We start from the raw sequence: 20,482 nt of genomic DNA, 5'->3' as shown, positions 1-20,482 counted from the left end.
ATCCATATAAATATGGCCTTTCTCTGACTTTTCCCATGCACAGACTCCCTGGATATGAACCAATAAAAGTGAAGATGAGGTAGACATCTTCAGAGCGGCAAGTTTTGCTGCAAATGCATTCTATTTTTACCACAAAACAACTTTACAATTTCGTTACAACTGACTTCTGAAGAAATGGACAATGAAACTTTATTATATCGTTTTGTCCTTACTTACACACTTCCATTAGGACTAGAGTCCCTCATATTTTGAGTGCACCTGTCCCATTTGCTTAAGCACTAAGGGGCATATTATCAAGGACCGGTGTTAAAATTATCGCCGTTTTATTGGTAGGAAACTGCAGATAAAACGGCGATAATGGGCTTGATAACACGCCCTTGTTAATTCCCATAGAAGCCCATGTTCTGATGTTAACATGGGCTTCTATGGGAATTAACAAGGGCGTATTATCAAGCCCATTATCAACGTTTTGTCAGCAGTTTCCTGACGATAAAACGGTGATAATTTTAACACCGGTCCTTGATAATATGCCCCTAAGGGCCTCATGTATGAGAAATGGTGCGTCGCTGCGTGAAAGCTGCGATGCGTCACTTTTCAGTTTGCACTCCTTGCGACATGATTGATGCGACATATTTATAATATGACGCATCATGTCGCAAGGAGTTACAGATACGTCAGTATTTCTGACGTATCTGTAAGCGCAAAAGTGGAGTGTGTCACAAAAGTGACGCAACTCCAACAATGTGTCCTTTCACGTGGGACAGCCCCATGTGAAAGGGCCTGCATCAGCCTTACGTCTGCCATGAGGCAGGCGTAAGATATTGGCGCATTTGCATCCTAGAAGTGGCGCAGCAAAATCTAATAGATTTCACGGCGTCACTTCTATGACCCTTTCTTGCGTCAATACGCCCCCCTTGCATACATTATACCTGGTGCAGGTATAATGTGGCGCAGGGGTTTACAAAGTGACGCATCTACCTAGATGCGTCACTTTGTAAATATGGGGAAACAAGGCACATTTTTTATGCCACTGGTGCGTCACAAAAAGTGACGCACCGGCGGCTTAAAAGTGACGCACAACCTCATAATTGAGGCCCTAAATTCGGCTTGCATTGATCCTTTTCTGCGGAAGGTATTGAGTGTGTGGATGTTTTACAACAGAGAAACAATTTTGTATTTAGTGAGTCTGTCGGGTAGGGGCACTGCCAGTCGATGTTGAAAGCAGAAACTCTGAGCCGAGGGATATTTACCTCAAGTGAAGACAGATAAAGTTACACATCTCTCTCCACATCTGGATTCACCACGCCTTGGGGATGTGGCAAATATTGCTTTCCACATGAGCACAAAACCTTTAAGAAGCATAGCGAGAGGGTTTCCTCACACTTCACAGTCAGCGATAAATTGTATGCCATGACATTTCACATACATCTGCTTTTTGTTATTGTTTCTAAATAAATGTAATTTCCTTGGGGGCATGAGCTCTGTTTAACACCGACAAGCATATTTTCAGCATTTTCGGTAGCCATATAAGCATGCTTTCACGAGGACTGCATGTGAGTGTATGTCCCCCCTTAGTCTCTCCTTCCCCCCTCCCACACACAGACACACATAAGCACCTGTATTAATGATGCCTCTGCTGACTTCCCTGACGGGGTTATGCTCTCCAGCTCAAGTCCATTACCAAGGCCTGGACTGGATTAGCCCTCAGGAAGTGATGCTTCCTGCCAATCAATGGCAGGAAGCTGAGTGATGAGAGCAGAAATGCAGACGTGTGGCTGCAGGATTCTAGAGAAATGCTCAGCAGGGGGAAGCTAACTTGTTTGTTTCTCCTAATAATTTGCAAAAACTGTCAAATATGATGACCCCGTGAAGATATGTTCTTTGAAGAGAGCCATGGAATGGGGCGACGAGGCAAAAGGAGGGAGGGAGGGGGGAAAGGGCTGACAAAGATAAGGCAGCTGAAAAAGTGTTGCTGGATGAAAAGGGAAAAGTTCAGAAGACGTTAATAAAAGAAACAGTAAACCAGATCCGAGTAGGTGCCCTTCACAAAGTAGTTATAAGGAAATGCACTTTGTGGGTTATTCTTGCTAACTGGTATTAAAGTATCCAGCAAAATGAAAGTAATTTGTTTAAATAACACACAGACACACTTATATATCAACTGTAGGTAAGTAGGTCTAGGCAGAATCTGTGGCCCTTGAAAGCGACCGGTGAAACTTAGGATTTTGTCATTTGGTCATATTTGTTGAAAGCCTTTGTGTTTGGCCAATTTAGTGAAACTACTCGCCTGAAAATGAAAGCTAACAGTGAGATGTCAGAAGGTGCCCTCTCTTTTTCGAAGGCAGAAGCAGCTTGGTTAAAATATGTTTGCCCTTGTCTTGACATTTCATTTAAGCAAAATATACACACGTCATCATGCTTTTGTGGACTAATATTCAATCAAAAATGGCTTTCGTTTATGTTTTTTTTTCCTTGTGTCATGCACACTGCAAAACGTCTTTGTTTATATGTGCTAGGGCCTAATAACTGTACACGCTTGATTAATGTCGACTTATTTGGTTACATTCGCTATGCCGAGGGAATGCCCAGGGTCCGAGGAAGGAATACATAGATAACTTATTGCATACAGAGTGGCGGTAGCCAGTCTGTAGTTAAAGTTAAGATTTCCAGAGATCGGAATTCCTCTGATTTTTTATTGTTAATAACTTTGTCAGTGTTTGATGAATCTTCATGAAACTTTGCAGACCTGTCTTTTTTCTATATTGGCTGACATTGCAACGTGTAATGGTGATTAGTTAATGGGGTGCAAAGAAAATAGGGGGTCCCAAAACACGTTTTTTCCACTAATGTATTTTCAATAGACATTTTAAATAGTCATACAGACAACATGGCTTAACGGATTTACATTAAATTTGGCAGGAATATAAATGATGCTGTGTAAAGGGACATTTTTGATATTTGATTTGAGTTTGCTCAGTTCATTTTTAAGTAATAAGGGACAAAATCTTAAAGATATACCGGATCCAGTATATCCTAAGCGAGAGATTGCAGTACATTGTGAAGCAGAAACACATTATTGTTGTTTAATCAAAATCCTTGACAAACAAAAAGGCAGCCATTGTGTTTAGACCACACTTTATCTTTGTTCTGTGTTTTGACATCAAATAGAGCTTATTACTCATTGTGCAATGTATAAGAAGAATTGAGGTAGTTTAGCAAAGTCTTTAGAGTGAGGGAAAAGTATTTTCATTGTTGATTATATTTTTTAAGACATTTACAATGCAGTTCTTATTCTTATCTAGAAAATACCGCAGTTGTTATTGAAATGTAAAAAAATAATATTTATGATAAAATATTATTAGACATAATATAGTATGGCTCTTCAAAAACCTCTATTTTATTGTTTTTACCAACCATTTCCAATCAAGCAATGTTTTTAAGTTTGAAATGAAAATATGGTTTCGGTCATTTGTAAAAATGTACACCATCAGGACGAAAGAGTGCTACATTGCTATTTTTATTGAAAAATTATACACAATTTATAATCGAAAAGGAATGCTGACACTGCCTCGTTCACATGTCTTCAAGTCTTTTAAAGCTAAGCTGCATTTACAGTGAAGACCACGTCCACCTTTGTCTCTGACAAATATTTGAGAACACAAAATGTGTGCTTGGAAACATAGACATTAAAATGGAAATTGTTTCCTTCAATTACATTTCTAATCTAACTCCAGTTAAGTGTCCTATATTATTGCCTCAACAGTGGATAGCTATAACATAAGGATGTTCACAAATACTAACAGAAGAAAGTAAAGGAATGAACTGATTCCATTTCAAACATTTTTCACCAATCCTTGTTAGTTCAATTCCTTTCTAACCAAAACCATTTTCAACACCTACTTTCTTAGCATGGTGTCTGGCCCAAAAAATAAAACTGTGCCCAACTAACTAAACTCTAACCATCTTGCATATATACTCATATACAAGAATAATGAACACAGACACAGATACGCGATACATATAAATAGTTAGATGATTAGCCATTAGGAAACTACATCATGCCAACAACTTTAATTTGAAAGGAGGACGATTTTTAGCTTTAATACAACTTGGGCTACTAATGTAGCACAATACTATCAAGAACCAAAATGAAAAAAGAAAATAAGCTAGTCTGCAGGAATGATGCTTAACAAGCTTTAGAAAGACATTTGAAATTGCACTGCATACCAGGAGCAGGTACTGGTGGAGGGACAGATGCACCGTGTGCTGGTGGAATTAATGATGGAGCAGAAAAATTATAAGGTGTTACTGGAAGGACAGATGCAGTGTGTGGAGGTAGAGGTGCTGATGAACCCAAAGAAGTTGAAGGTGTTGCCTTCTCGCTCCTTCCCTATGCACCGCTTATACACTTTCATATCACATCACTTATAGCTAAATCATAGCATTCATAACAACACTCATGCCATCTCAAATGACATAATTTAGTTATAGTTAATTTAGGCTGCTGAGTTGACAACACTCTGTGTGGAGGGGTGCCAGTTCTAGTAAGATTTGGGCGAGCACAAATAATAACTATAACTTCCGCATTCCTACATTTTGTGTAGTTTAATTGATTTTTATAGAAATAATAAATTTAATTTTCCTAACTATAACTGACCTTAAACATTAAGGGGCAGATTCACAAGCCCCTTACAACACTTTTACGCCACCCTGGCATCACTTTTGCAATGTAGCGGCGGAGTAAACCATGTGCCACGTTGCAACTTTTTTACAATGTGACGCATCTAGACAGATGCGTCACATTGTAAAGCACTGCGACACATGAAATCTGAGTCAGGTTTCATGTGGGCGTTCCTTCGCAGTGTGGGCGTTCTGTCGGAGGAAAGCCTCGTAAAAGTGATGCAGTGAAATGTACAAGATTTCACTCAGTCACTTTTCCGACGCCGCTGTGTCAAAACTTTGCACCTGCTTGGAGCAGGCGTAAGGCGCGATGCAGCATGTTGGAGATAGGCTGCGTTGGAACACTGCTGGAGTTGTGTCGCGCCCGCAACACAACTCTCGCATTGCGCCAACCTTATGCTGGCAGATATGTCATGCATCTGCCTATCCGTGCGCCACTGCGTGCCGCATTGTAAATGAGGCACATCCATGGTGGCGCACGGGTAGTTTTGCATGACGCATCTTTCTTGGCGCATCCCTGCTGATTTGCAGGGGTGCACCAGAAGTTGTAAATCTGCCCCAATCTTTTTTCATTACATTTTATATGTACCGCATTTCTGTTGTGTATAACTGATATTAACATTAACCAATTTATGGTGCTCATTTGACAAGCCTCAAAAGAATGGAACACAGAGTCTGCCTTGTGGGAATTTGAACTGCATTCATAAGGGTGCGTTCAACTCACTGAGCTATCCTGATGTTTGCAATCGGATGGGTCAGATTCCCCCAGATAAGGTGTTCCAGAGGCGAGAGGCTGCCACTAAGAAACATCAGTCTCTCCTTTGTTTCCATATCTTCTAGATATTTGTGAATCTGTGTTTTGATGGGAGCCACAGTCATCTTCTGGCGTGCAGTGGTGTAAATTCATGTTTTTAGGCCAAAGATCAGCATTTGCATGGAGTTTTGTACTTTTTTTAAGGCCTTTGACTTGGTGGGCGGGCAGCTCGGTGTATTCAACATTGCCATCTTCTAGTCTTGTGAAACCAAGGTCACAGGTACCATCGGACATCTATCAGAACAAACTGCCAATGTTAATTCTCAGGATCAGTGACTCCACAAATATACAACCACAGATGGGATTTATAACTGTGGAAAAGCTACAAATATTTATTTTTTAACATTCATGATTGTAGTGTGGATGGTTTGCTTCCTGAAATCCAAACCACAATATCGATAGGACACAATATTGAGGACAGAATATTGATTATAGATTGTTTTATAGGTAAGTAAGTCTAGAATGTCAATACCTAACTCCATAAACATGTACCTAAGAGGTACATATTTCTTCAGGGCAGTTACATGTGGAGTTTGGAAAAGTTAATGTATACTTTCTTATATGCACGTACCTTTCGATATTTAGTCCCTCAATTTTCTGTCTTTGATATTCTGATACAGCGATATTGTTTCTGTTGATATTCAGTAGTACTGTCTAGGGACTTTGGGGCAAACACCGGAAGTTAATGAAGCCCACACACAGGCATAACTTTGTGGATATTCATAAAGCTTCCCAAAGATTTTTCATACCAACTTTACATTCCTACTCTCAAGCCTTTGTACTGAGTGGTTTGGTAATCGTAAAAGTAACTCCTCCCTGTTGCCTACTTGGAATGAGGAACATGGTGCCAAAAAAGCCTGTGAGAAAATTAGATAGTAAAAACTACCACAACAAACCTAATTTCTGTGAAAAGGGTAAGAGTGCACATTTGGGTTTCTGCCACTGACTCACATCTTCCAGAGATTGTCTTTCTGCAACCAATCCACAGCAGTATGTCGACAACGGTAGGGGTATTCACATAAAGCTGCAAGTTTTGTAAATCTATGATGTGTTAATACATTACATTTTTGTTTCTTTTTTTAACCAGGTGCAGAGTTGTGAGTTGACAAATGTGTTACTGTGGATCAGTTTTGAAAAAGGGCCGCAGGTACTTTTGGTGAATTAACATTTTTACTTTGGAATAAGCAAGCAATTCGGTAGTGGCAGCGGGTAAAGATAGAAATTGGTGGGCCTTAAGTCTATGCCTTGAAATAGATGACACAAGAGAAGTGAACAAGCACAGCTTCTTCTAATGTAAGCAGATTCACTTACTGTGACATTCCAGAAAAATACATGCCTAAATGATTGACTTTACAGTGCAATTTTCAAATAAACTATTTGAAAATCCAGAGGTTTTGAAAAATTGAATATTCCATTGCATTTGTATGGTTTGCCAGGCCAGTCGTAGCAATTTCAGCGATGTGGGGACTCGCCCACTCCTCCAAAATTTGAAAACAATGTGGCAAAACAGGATTTTTCAGCAAAATATCTGGAATGGATTAGCAAAAGATTAATATGTAATACTTGTAGGTAGGAAAACCTGTTCATGCAAGGTTTTTCAAAATGAGAATATTATCCTATTTCCCTTCTTGTTGTCCTGCCTCTTACACATACATTCCAAATACCCAAATATGAATTATAATCGACTTGGATGGACATGTCAAACATTAAACAAACCGTTCAATCACAGGCCATACACAGCCCACATTTAAGTCTTACAAGCTCATCCAGAAGTGCAGGCTCAGTTGGCAGCATTTCAAAAGATCTCTAGGGGAATTTATGTGCAACACCAAAATCCCAGACTGTGTAGCAGTGACCATCAGCCCAATAAGGGAAGAGTCAGCAAGTCAGAATCTGCAATTAGTGGCATTTAGGGAGCTGTTTCTTTAACTGGGCAGCAGAGTACCGGTATGGGAATGGATTCATCCTGCCTTCCATACTAACTTGTCAAATATCAGTTATTTTCATACAATAACATAGTATGCATGTATTATTTACATTTCACTTAAGGGGTCTGTAAATGTATCCTGGAAGTTGTCCCTGTATGTAAGTGTCAGTTAGTTTCTTGTTTAGAGTGATTTTGCCCCATGTATTCAGAACTGTCTATTTGTCTATCACACTCCCGAATTTGTGGCAGTCAATATTCAGAGAAGCTTCACTTTGGAACAAAAGCTGAAGGGTTATCTTACCTTTCCAATTATGTGATATTCAATTAAGGCAACTGCAGAATGATTGGCACTGTTACCAAATAGTTTGGATTTCTGTTTCCTATGTATCAGACTGGAATTGTATCTTCACCCCTTTTTCCTATAGCATCAGGTGAACCAGTTTTACATAGGAATAAGCGGGAAAATGTTTTTGAACTACTGTGTGTGGTGCTAATCTTATTGCAGAAAGAAACTAAACCTTCATACACACTGTTTGGGAACAGAGACTTTAGAAATATTAGAAATCCTACCTGGGATTAACCCTGAAAAGAGTTGCCTAAATGAGTTCAAAATAGTCATTAAAAAACCTTGACTAGCATTTCTTCCGTAGGTCAGCATCATACTAGAAAGGTTAGATTTTGTGAGAAAGATTCAGAAGGACAATGAAATGGTTGGAAAATACATTATGCCCTTAGGAAGCTTGCTGAATCTTGCAAACTTGGTGCTCTGTCCAAAGGATTTTTTATGGATCAATTTGAATTATATTCCAGTTCTTAAAAAGTCAGGGAGGAGTTATGACTGAATTAGGAACCTACCCTGTGTACTGTAATTGCAACTCCCAAACTCAGAAACAACTTAATTTGGTTTGAGTATTTGAGGAGTGAAGTAGGATTTTTATGTGACCTCGGTGGGAATAAAAACAAATTGCTAAACCAAAAGTCAATTCAAAGGAAATTGTTTTCATTGTGGTTTGTCTGGTCATCATGCTAACAGCAAAGAGTGTACAGACCTAAAAGTATTTTGAAACAAGTGTGGGTGGAAGATTTTATTTTAATGTTTCCAGAGTGCTGGCCAATTGCAAGAAGTGTAAAGAAAGTATGTGAAGATGCCCTGCTCCCAGTTGGCAAGAGAGATTGTGAAAGGCCTTCCGATGGTGTAAAGATTGAAGGGGTCCCGGTAGAGATCATGTTTTGCTCCTACTTAAGGTTACCCATTGTCTTGTTCTCAGTGTCCCGGTACGTGGGGACATTTGAAAGGAAAGTGGCTTGAAAAAAATGTACAATAAACCTAGGACTAAGGGGATCTAGTAATAAAAATGGTAAGGCTGTACACTGTTTGCATTGAATATAATGGACGTTTGATGGCATTTTGTTTGTGTCAATTAAAGGAGATAATATTCTAGGTTGGCCTAATCCAAAAACTTGGGAGTTTGTGCATCAAATGGTTGGTGGATGTGAACAATTTTTGTGGCAAATTCCCAGTGTGTTTAGTAGTTAGTTAGACTGTCACAAAAGCAATCCAAAAAGATCAAGTTGAAACAAGGTGTGAGTTATATGGTATCCAAAGTGAATAGGATATATTTGAATTTTCAGAATGCAGTGAAAGTAGAACTGAACATACAGTGTGATGAGTGTATTATTGTACCTATTGAAGGTACAAAATGGCTTGCCACTGTTGTGGTTGCACTCAAGGCTAGTGGCAACATCAAGGAGCTGTGTGTTGACCTCCGCTCACTTAACAGGTGTATGGTTGTTGATAAATTTCCTCTTGCCAAACTTATAGAGCTGTTGTCAACTGTAACTGTTACTAGGTTCTTTACAACCATGAACTTAGCATGTGCACATCATCAGTTCACACTGAATAAAACCTATCAGGGCCTCGCAGCTTTTGTCACTTCCATTAATATTAATGATGGTACTCTGTGTTATATTAGCAAGTGCTGCACTGGGAGGGAAATACACACTATTGTAAGTACAGCATACTGACATGTGGCATGTTTGGCAGGTCTATGTTCACAGCAGGGGGCAATCAATCAATAGGAGAAAGACAAAAGTCCAGAGGAACACACTAGGAAAATGGATTTCATGCCACAGTCCTCCAGGGAATGTACAATATTGCATAATTTCATTCTTTTCTAGCAATGGGACTACTCAATGCTCTTGGAAACACCATTCTGTCTTACAACTAATGATGCAATGTGGTGTGCTTTAGTTAAATAGTATTCTTCACTTAATATATATCAGAATGGTTGTTTCCAGTTCAGGAAGGTCAGACTGTTTCCATGTGGAGCAGGGTCAAGACTGATTTTCATATGGCTGGGCCAAACTGAAATGGCAAGGTGAGCAAAAAAAGCAATGCATTTAGGCCCAGATCTCTGTACCTGGGGGGAATGTATGACTTTGTTCAGCATTCTTCCCAGCAATTGTTATTTTTGCATTCCTAGTGTCAGCGCATATTCCTCCCCAAGCGCCAAGTGCATGATGCCTCCAGTTAACATGAAAGCCCAGCCTATACTGTTCCAGTGCCAAGGTATACCATTGTACAGAACCGTGCTGTGTCAGTGCACATTATATTATGATACTATGCCCCACTAAGCACACATTGTCATTCATTTTCCACAATATGTCAGAAATTGAGAACTTTCCAGTTTCCAAAATGTCCCAGTTAGTAGAGACTGGTAAAATACAGATTGCCTGTAAAGTCATACAGCCCTTTAAAATAAAACCTCTTAGTAAATAATGTCAAATGTTAATGCTGATACTATAGGGCATACTTTTAATTTAAATAAAATGTTTTCTGTAAGTTCAAAGGATATTGCAAGGCACTTCTAACCTTCCAACCCTATAAAGGAACTTAGCCTTTGGCTTTGTTTCTCCATATGTTCACAGAATGCTTGGAGACTTGCAATAATGTGTAATACAGGATCCTTTATCCCATTTGTTATATCTGTAGGAGTCAGTGTTGTTTCGAACTTATAATGAATGTCTGATGTATTGGAGAAATATACATCTTCAAGTGGCCAAATTTAGTCAGCATAGATTTCGACATTGACATTTGCCTTCTAGTTATAGTGGAGTCGGAAATTATGTTAAGCACACGCAGTGCTGTCAAAACCAATAGGCAGACTAGGTGGCCCGGTGCATGCATGTAAAAGTTTACCTTTCCTTGTCTGATACCGCACCTCATTCTTTAGGGTCACACTCGCAAACAGAAGCCAGTGGGCACTGGACTCCGTGTCAATGATGAACTATGGTTTCTGATTCCCAGGGAGAATGCCAAAGCTTATTTTACTGAACAAAGTTCACTTACCTGTGATGATAGTAATAGTGAAGTAGAAGCTTTCATTTCTGAAGCCTGGGCAATGGCATCAGCCTTGATATTCATGATGGGTGGCTTGCAGTAAGTGGTAGCTGTGTTGTGGCTGAGGCCTGGTCACTAGGCACTGATATAATGTACCCGATTTCCAAAGGTAACTTGCAGTACTTTTACATGCCTTTGTGAATTGACCCTACAATGTCTAAAATGGGAATATTCAGTGAATTTTCATATACAATTAGTACAAAGAGAAAGAATTTTGTTCTCTTTGCATTTTTACTAAAAGGGGTTGAACGTATTGGAACTAATTCACCAAGGCATGTAAGAGTATAGAGAGTACTTCTATGTAAGGCATGTAAGAGTATAGAGAGTACTTCTATAGTGGTACAAACTATACTAATAAATTCTTTAGTGAGGCAGCCCCAATGTCACTTTAATGATAATTTTTTTAGGTGCAAAAAAGTAAGTTTTGCAAAACATCCTTATAATATGTACTGAATTATTGTCTCTGTTATTGACTCACAACTATAAAGGCACTGAGACAATTCTAGTTCTGTTGAAATTTGCATTCCTTTATGGGTTTGATTGCTTGCTGAATTATTTTAGTTCCATTGCAGAAATCAAAGGGCTTCCAACACAGTAATTATAATAATAACTTGTTTTTATTTAGCACTTCATATCACACTTTTGCCATTTCAAAATGCTATACGTAGCAGATGTTGTTTGTGAGAAAATACCTATTTTTGAATGGTCACCTCCATTATTTTGCCGAATTTTACTGCTGGACTTTAGACTTTGAACACTGTCGCACTGCTATCCAGGTCCAGCGTATGTGTTGTGAACCCTAAAACATTTAGAAATTTCCTAATCCCTGATAGGCTTATTTAACTCTTCATTAAGGCCATAGTATATGCTGCAGAAATAAAGACATGGCAAGTAAAGTTAATTGCCACTTATTGTACATTTATTGTGCCATCCACTGGTGTGACAAAGGAAACATGGCTTAAGGCCTACCAAAGTAGCCTGGCTGCTGTAGTGTAATGTCTGCAATGAGACCTGTTAAAATAACGATTTTACCAGGAAAAACCCTCTTTTTAAATAGTAATATGTTAGCTCCTTGTAAGCTTTGTAGCCCACAAGGATGTGCGTATGGTATTTAAAAGTGAGACAGTAGATAGGCAATGTTACCAACTACATAAAGTGACAAAGACCTAAAAGCTATTATCAAAGTGGCAGTCTGCCCTCTGCAGAAACATATTAAAATACTTGTACTGCTATCTTGGGTATGGTACGAGTTAGAAAAATAATGAAACCATTATTTTTAAAAGTAATTAAAATCCAATTCAATAGTGTAGTTAGATGTTTAACATATATTAAGAAAAAATATTTTTTATAAAGCTGCCCTTCACCTGTCTGAGCTATCATAAGCCTCTGCCAGCTCCTAGCCTGTGCTCAAGCTTGGGGATAGGTGTGAAACGCATCCCAGGTGAAAAAAACAATAGGCTAATCTGATCGGACAGAGAATACTGCACTGAAATCCACAGAATATTCAGAGTGGGGGGCTGTGGATATCCTATCACTGCTGAATCCTACTTGAAAGGCCTGTTGAGCCACATGTAACACTTGGGGCATACATGAGAATGAGAGAACAGGATACCAAAATAATTATTGTGTATCCCCTGCCTAGTTACTAAAGGACCCTGCTTTTGTCCTACCAGATGACTGCTTCTGGGGTTGTTCTGGGCACAGTACCATCTTTAAACTCGATTTTACTGTTAGGTGTTGGAGGACACTGGAGATTTCTCTGTGACATTCCCAGATAAACCCCTAGCAATCAGAGCCCAACTTTAGTGTGGTCAAAGACTTTCACCATCCTGAAAATTCCATTGCTCTTGATAATTTGGGCCCATTTGTGGTAAAGCAGGCAGGAACTACTGGAAGAAGTTGGTAGGGTTCCCCCTGGGAATTGTCACCCTATTGGTTAGGGAGTGCCCATGAGTCATCCCCACCCATTGGCTAGTGACGGGCATAAATATGACACACCAGGGCACCCCATCAGAACAAAAAGATATGGAACCTGCTGCACTTGGCATCTGTGACTTGTGAGAAAGACCTGAGGAGGTCAGACGCTAATCCACTTGAAATCCAAGGACAAAAAAATCTGCAAGGATCATAAGGCTGGTTCCCCTGGGTGAATATATAGAAACATAAAAAAGATGAAGAGAGCATTCCTGTCAAGAATCCCAGGTCACCTGTGGCAATGGAACCAGGGCGAAACTTTGATGTTGCACTCTGACTGACACAGTGACAGGCTCAAAGTGCTACCTCCAAAGTCCTTGGGCCCTTGTAATTATACTCCTATAATTGTTTAGGCACCAAAAGAAGTTAGGGAAATGTTTCAAAACTTTTGCTCCAGAGCTTCAAGGGAACGAGCAGGCAGGGGTTGAGATCAGGTTGAAATTATAGAAACTTTCGACTGGTCCATTACTTGTGGTGGACACCAATATATCCCTACTAACAAACCACTTTCTCGAATTATTATTACCCAACTTGTGGTTCTCGTAGCAGAAGCAAGCAAGAATCACATCATGATAGAGGCAATGAAGTGGATATATAGTATATACACAGATGTGCAGAGTGTGATATGCTATTTATTACCCCTGTTCAAAGTGAGGAAGCACCATGACTCATGAAAGGTGAAGTTCCTAGTGGGTCATGCTGCCCAGCCCCTCCCTCGAAAATTTTAATAAACAGTAGATTTCTCTCCACACTTCTGTTTGTTTGGTTTATGCCTTTCTGTTCTTTCACATACAGTAGTTGCAAACAAAGTCATTAAATAAGAACCAGAGTGCAATCTCAATGCATAGGCCCATTGTGTGAACTAGTAATGATATAGGTAACCTAAAATAAGAGCAGAAGATGCAGGTATAGTTTAGCAAAACCATTGCATTTGACATCTGCACTATAATAATAAAAGTATGAAACTACTTTTACTGCTGTACTTTCTCCAGTTAACACATTTTATTGGGCAACATAGATTTTAACCTGCATTGTAAAGTAAACGTGTCCTTTGTCTTAGATGGCTAGATATGAGAAAGCAGAATCACATATTTGGTGCTGTGATACCTGCTGCTTTTTGAACACATCCTTACACTTGTACACCTTAACATGTACTATCTCTCTAGTTGCTAACATGTACTAATATGTTATATAAACACATCTCAAAATTATTTTATATTAACATGAAAAACTTATGCTTGCAAAGTTTCACATATTTCTGGGGCCTAGAATCCATTTTATTCAGTGTTGTACAATGGCAAATTTTTCTGTACAGTCTAGAAAGGTTAATCTGGGTATGAAGATTGACAGCAAGAAGCGTGAATTTCAGAACAGTAGTGAAATCAGCATTTGTTGATGTAGTTGTGTTGATCCTCAAGGTCTTCCTGCGTTCCTTATCATGAGAAGATCCTGCTCATCAGTTCATTTGTTAAAGTAACACATATTCATGTTTCCATTGACTTGTATTGAGAGTAAAATGTATTAAATGTGTGCAAAAAGTACAGATTTTAGTATCATATAGTTCAACTGGATTTTAGTTAGATGCTCTGGTCCATTGAAATTAAAAGTGTCTCTTATTATTTTGCTTGCATTTAGGCTATGTTTGCATTAAACAAGGTAGACTTGTGGGCTTCCTGAAGTGATGTGTTTTATTTTATAGATGTAAGAGAAAAGTCATGCAGGCCTCTTTTACGAGTTGCCTGGACTGATATCCCCTGGGATGTTTCCAGACTGTACATTTTCAGGTCCAGAATTACTGAACCTGGTTTTACTGAGGAGCAGTGGCTGCTGGCAGAGACACAGGGGAGCAGACAGTGTTCTCCTCAGAGAGGTTGCAGCTACAGTCTCCCCACCTCCTGACAGCTTCAACCCCCTGACAAACACCCTCTGACCCAAGCCCGCACTTGCAGATATGATCAAAACAGGTGGCATGTGGTAAATACCAGTGTTAAACTCCCTGGAATTGGAAAAAAACCTATGTTAAAGTCAGCAGCAGCTCTTCTGCAAAGGTGGAGGAGAGTCAGACCACTGCTTTTCAGAAGTGTAAAAAACGGAAAAAAAATGATTATAACATTTTATTTTTCCATGCTGAAGCCACTTTTGGAGCGGGGCTTGGCTGTCGTCACAGCCAGCAAGGGGAGGAGTGGTTGATGCACTTTATAGAGCATGACGGTTTGGCCGGCCGTCTTGGGCCGGCCAAACAGTCATTGCGCTTAGCATGCTCTCCACTGGGCTGTATTGCACAGCCTGGGTGGAGGACATGCACAGACTCCCAGTCCCTGTCTGAGCACCAAACCAGGGCGCTCAGACCAATCACGATGCTGCTGTCATGCCGGTGACAGCAACGTTGTGATTGGCTTAAGAGAGCCTGTGTGCCTCCGGCTTCCAGGAAGGGAGACGAAGGAGGAGAGATGGAAGCCATGTAGCGCAGGTAAGTGTTATTTGATTTTTTCTTTCTCCACCCCCCCCCCCACCCCCTTTTCATACCAGCCGCTACTGGTTAAAGTAACCAGTAATTCTGATGAATTATTCCCGAGTCAGGTGAGTTTAATTCATGATCGCCATGAACACCGGCAGGATTCGTTAATTCAGAACTCAGAACAGCGCCTAGATGTCAAAATAATAATTGATTTGAGACAGAACACATTCGACCTCAGTTTCCACTGTCAGCTCAAAGGATGACTGTTTGCACAGACTGTGTACACACCCAGCTTGATGTACAGAGCAGGCTTGCAACTTTGACCACTGAATCAGGGAAAACACATGGTCCTGGGACTCTGTGGTGTTTATGGACCGAATAAAAAAAATGAAGCCCTGCCGCTTGCTATAGGACACTGCTTTCCAAAAGTTCTCGGAGACATTTCAATTGGCATCCGCGGTTCATCAACATGAAGTGACAGCTCAAGAAAGCTGAAATATCAGGCAGGTTATATTTAAAAGTAAGAAGCTTGAATGCCTTGCCACTGCTGTGAGTTATTTATAATGTGCTCCTTGCACACTGCAGACAGTGTTCAGGCGGAAGTGCTCCTGAATGGAGCATTCAGACGGTTTAAGCCCACGGTCCGAAGAGACTGTTTACAGCACCCATGATTGCGGGTCAGTGGGAAGTTGTTCTTGTGATTTATTTGGTGAGGCCCAGTAATTTTCGCTGATCGGTATTCATCTTCTAATCCTCAGATTCCCTGCACTCCTCTAAAGAGTGGGTCCTTTTACTGGTAGTAGCTTCTGAATTTCATATGAAAGTGTGGTTCTATAAGTCCACCTTTTCCCCCAGAACATTTTAAGAGTAACTATGTTTCTGAAAATGTTGCAAACTAAGGGTTAGAGTTATCAACACTTATCGACTCCGCAAAGTGTTGCGAAGTAGCGCAAAATGTTGATTCAGCATTTACTTGCCCGTGCTAAACAGCGCACACAGAAGAAAACTGCTGCAAAGTGGCACAAAAACATGCACACAACACTCCTACATCTACCAATGTTCACAAAGTTCAAAACACTTTGCGGCTCCCATGCAAACAGACAACCAAATCAACTCAGGCAGACCAAGTCATACATAACCATTGGTGGTAGTGTTATTTGCTTCACTTAGCATGTAGATGCACAGCAGGGGGCTTCGCTTGATGTGAATTATTGGAGTACAGAGTGATGTGCACTATGGGAGCACAGAGTGGTGTGCACTATGAAAGCAGTGGTGATGCAGCTGAAAGGAGTATTGAATGATGTGCATGTAGAAAGCCCTAAGTGATGCATCTTGGGGGAGCGCTGAGTGATGTGCCTCATGACATCATCAGTGGCTGTGTACATGAGGTGAGCACTGGATTATACCCATCCAGGAGACAGGCCCGTGTGAAGTATGGAGACACAAGCTAATGTGCATTGGGGCTGAAAGGTGATTTGACAGTGGGCATGATGTGATGAAAAAGTAGAGGGAGCGCATAGGAGTGCAGTGGGTGGGTACAGTGTGAGGATGTCAACGAGGTCTCAGGTTGGACCACATCATGGCGAGACAGGACATCCAGTTTGGGTCTTCTTCTTTGCATCCTGGGATTTGTAGGGTTTTCTCCATAAATGTACAGAACTACAAGTATAGGAAAGCAAAGAAATAAATATCTGGAGCAGATAAGCCATGCCTAGATGATATTTTGGAAGAAAAAGAAAGTCGTTTCCATCATTTCTTTCTAATGCAATTGAGTGATTTGCGTAGTCGGGTCGGAAGCTCTTAGAGTTGAGATAGATTACTTAGAACATCCTGTTTTTTACAGGCAACCATGTAGATAAAAAGTCACCAAGGAATGAATACAATATTCACATACAGGCCCACGCTATTCATTCATTAATGAGTTTTGTACAGCACAGCATGCTGCCTTGCGATAACTTTATACTGGTAAAAGTGTAGCAGGAAATGGCACCGCTGGGAAGGGTGAGGATTGAGTGTATCTTAAACCAAACGGGCAACAGTGATTTACTGACTGCACATCCCTCTCTTTAGAGCAATGTAGACCGAGTCTAACAAAAGGTGCTCTAACACTATAGCACACCGGTTGCCACAATGTGTGTATCTGGATGTGGGAAATCCAGGCCAATCATAAACAATATTTTTATAGCGGCGCATTCTATATATGTCAAAACCTTTTATTGTTGCATGTTTAAGTCAATTCATGTGTCAATGATACGTCCTGATATATACACCTTTAATACAGTATAGAAAAATACTCAGGAAATTATTTAAAACGTCAGACATTCAGGTAAGTAGTGTTTTACTTTTTACTTGACTTTAGTATCATAGGAAGAACACAATATTTCATATTTACAATCACAATAATTTGACAGTTTCTTGATTATGATCACAATTATTAGGTGGTGCTTTGTAGGTAGATTGATGTTATTGCTCCATAGATGGTTGCAGCTCATGGATAATATTCAGCTGATGTGTTTCATCCTGATGGTAAATTGGTGAGCTTGGGCAAGGAAAGTCCAATGCTAGACTGCTTCATAGCGACATTTCTCAATGCAGCCTGGCCGCGGAAGGTCACTACTGCTGGTGTTGACAAACCTACAGCGTTGAGGAAGCTGACACTGGAGTAGAACTTCTACTTGAGCAGCATAAATAATCTGCGCCCTCTTGTGCTGCGTGTGCTGCTGTTTGCATTGATTTTACAGCACAGAACAAACATCTGGCAGTAATAATCAGCACGAATGGTACGACGTAACGCACTCAGCTGCTCGCGGAACTCCCCGTAGCTTGGTGGAGTTTTTCTGTCACTTCGTAGCGGAATTCTTCCCAGACCTATGAATAATACAAGATTGAATCTTACACAATCCAAAATACTATATAAAACATGTTTAATCCTGTTTTTATTACGTAAGACCAGATAAATACCAGGGATACCACTCCCGGGAAACGGATTTTATGAACATGATATGGATGGACATACACATCTTCAGTTCACAATTGGAAACACATAAAAGAAGACTTGAAAATAACTGTAGGTAACATAGCGACGAGAGAGACAGGACTAATATTATGTGAGACAATGACAAGGATTCTGACCTTCCATAACTAAGTAATATTTCTGACCGGTGCAGCTCGTTTCCCACCTTTCTCAAAAGGGTAGAATAGTGAATAATCTGTTGTCACTGTTACTGAGCCCTTGTGATATGATTCTGAATTTTGATTAGACACTCAATGAAATGCTAAATGCAAAAAGGAACAATATGTTACTGGAATCAGTAAATACCCTGCTGAATGTCAGAAAATGGTTTGTATTTTATTTTTTTAGAAAAATAACATTGTTTGAAAGAGTTTTATCAGTGAAGAGAATACCCCAATTTGATATTCTAAATTATAACTCCCATGCAAATCAGGTTCAATTGTAAACCAGAAAAGTTATTTTTTTAAGTTACTTTCGGAAGAACATGCAGTTTGATTCAGCCCTCAACCTAGGTTTCAGGGCATTCCATCACCATTGAACTTGTACACAAGGATCTTGCCTCGTTTCATGCATTGAAATAATCTGGGCAACCAGTTGGGCAGATTTTAATCATACGAGCTTCTGAGGGTCATAGTTGGGTGCAAGATTCAGTAGGTGCATCGGAGACCATTGAATTTGATTACAGCAGTGCGTGAAGTGCAATTATGACAGGTTGGATGTGGTCGCTCCCCTAAAGGTTGAAGTGCATGTTGTCAGATTGGCATATTTTAACTATCAGCTTCACGTATTTACTTTTTACATGGCGTCTAGCAACATTATGTATGTACAATACTTGTCTGGCGGTGCCATTTTTGTCTGCAGACACCCCAGTTTCACATCTGTGTATTGTTATTATTTTTTGGACACCAGTTCTATTCAAAATGCTACAGCTGCAAAATAAATAAATAAATAACATTACAAGTAGGCATTGTAGAATGTAAAAAGATGGTGATTGATAACAATGCAAACAACCACTGCTACAAAGTAGTAAAATGTGCAGGCATAGTAACTTTTATTTAAAAAATCAGTAATTACATTGGTTTCGTCACTGAGATAGCAAAATAATTCACAAGGATTGCAAATATAAACAAAGATTAGTGTTTTTTTTTATTTATTCATTTATGTATGTATTTACTTGTGCATATATTTCTGTGCTGTTATTTGTTAAGCACTCCAAATGCCTTAGGACTACGTCAGAACAGTGTTTACAGAAAGGAGAAACAAATGTGTGGTGGTCAGAAGCATGCCATACGTGGAAAGTGATATAGAGTCTATATTCGGCGTAAAACACATTTAAGTAAAGTACGTTTTCGACATTTTTTAAAACAACAACTTTATTATTTAAAAAGGGGGTAATGGTATAAATCTGTGTTAAAGTAAGATCAGAAATAGGACTATGAATTGGGTCAGGCTGCGGTTTTGGGTTCGCGATAGAGGGTTATTATTGGGTTTACGTTCAGGTTAGGGTTCTTTAGAGTGCCATAGTTTCATTATTATGGTAATCTTTATTATCGGGATTGGTGAGTATTGAAAATTGTGATTATTAATTCTTTATTTTGTCTACATTATTTTTATATGTTTTCACCATAGCATTTTTTCTTTCAATCACATCCTCAGCTGCTGCCCCTATCAATCCCTAATTGATCCCTCGGTTTGCAGTGAATGCACCCTACTCTTTTCTGGAATGGGCCAACACTTCGCTATCATTGAATAGTTTTGACTAGAGACAGCTTTACATGTTTCCAGAGTTCATATAATGCCAACAAAATGGTTTCTACCTTTTCCTTTTGGTGCTCTGCCTCTTTATGAAGGCTCAGACTTTGGTTGATCAAGAGTTTTGTAACCCTGCGCAGGGAGAGGTGCATTTTTTGTTGTCAGCTTTTGTGTTGGGAAGATTTGGATCAGCTCTCAGTTTGAAAAGTGTCTACCCAAAGAAGAATATGGATTTGCAAAAAGCATTAGTTGAGAGAGAAACACTGTTGGAACTGCTCATGAAAGCAACAGAAGTAAGTGTGTACGATGAAGATGTTGATAAATCAGTTTCTACTGTTGGTCGGTGATGGTGTTTTCTTATCAAGGATTGCTGTTGCAGTGCTTGGGGTGATGATGCAGTGAAGTCAAATGGGAGATCTTCAAATGAGATTCTGCTAGTCCTCATCCGTCCAGCATGATTATTG

Source organism: Lissotriton vulgaris, chromosome 4_1 (assembly GCF_964263255.1).
Source record: "Lissotriton vulgaris chromosome 4_1, aLisVul1.2, whole genome shotgun sequence".
In the NCBI taxonomy this organism is placed as follows: Eukaryota; Metazoa; Chordata; class Amphibia; order Caudata; family Salamandridae; genus Lissotriton; species Lissotriton vulgaris.
Note: the sequence above shows the minus strand (reverse complement) of the source record.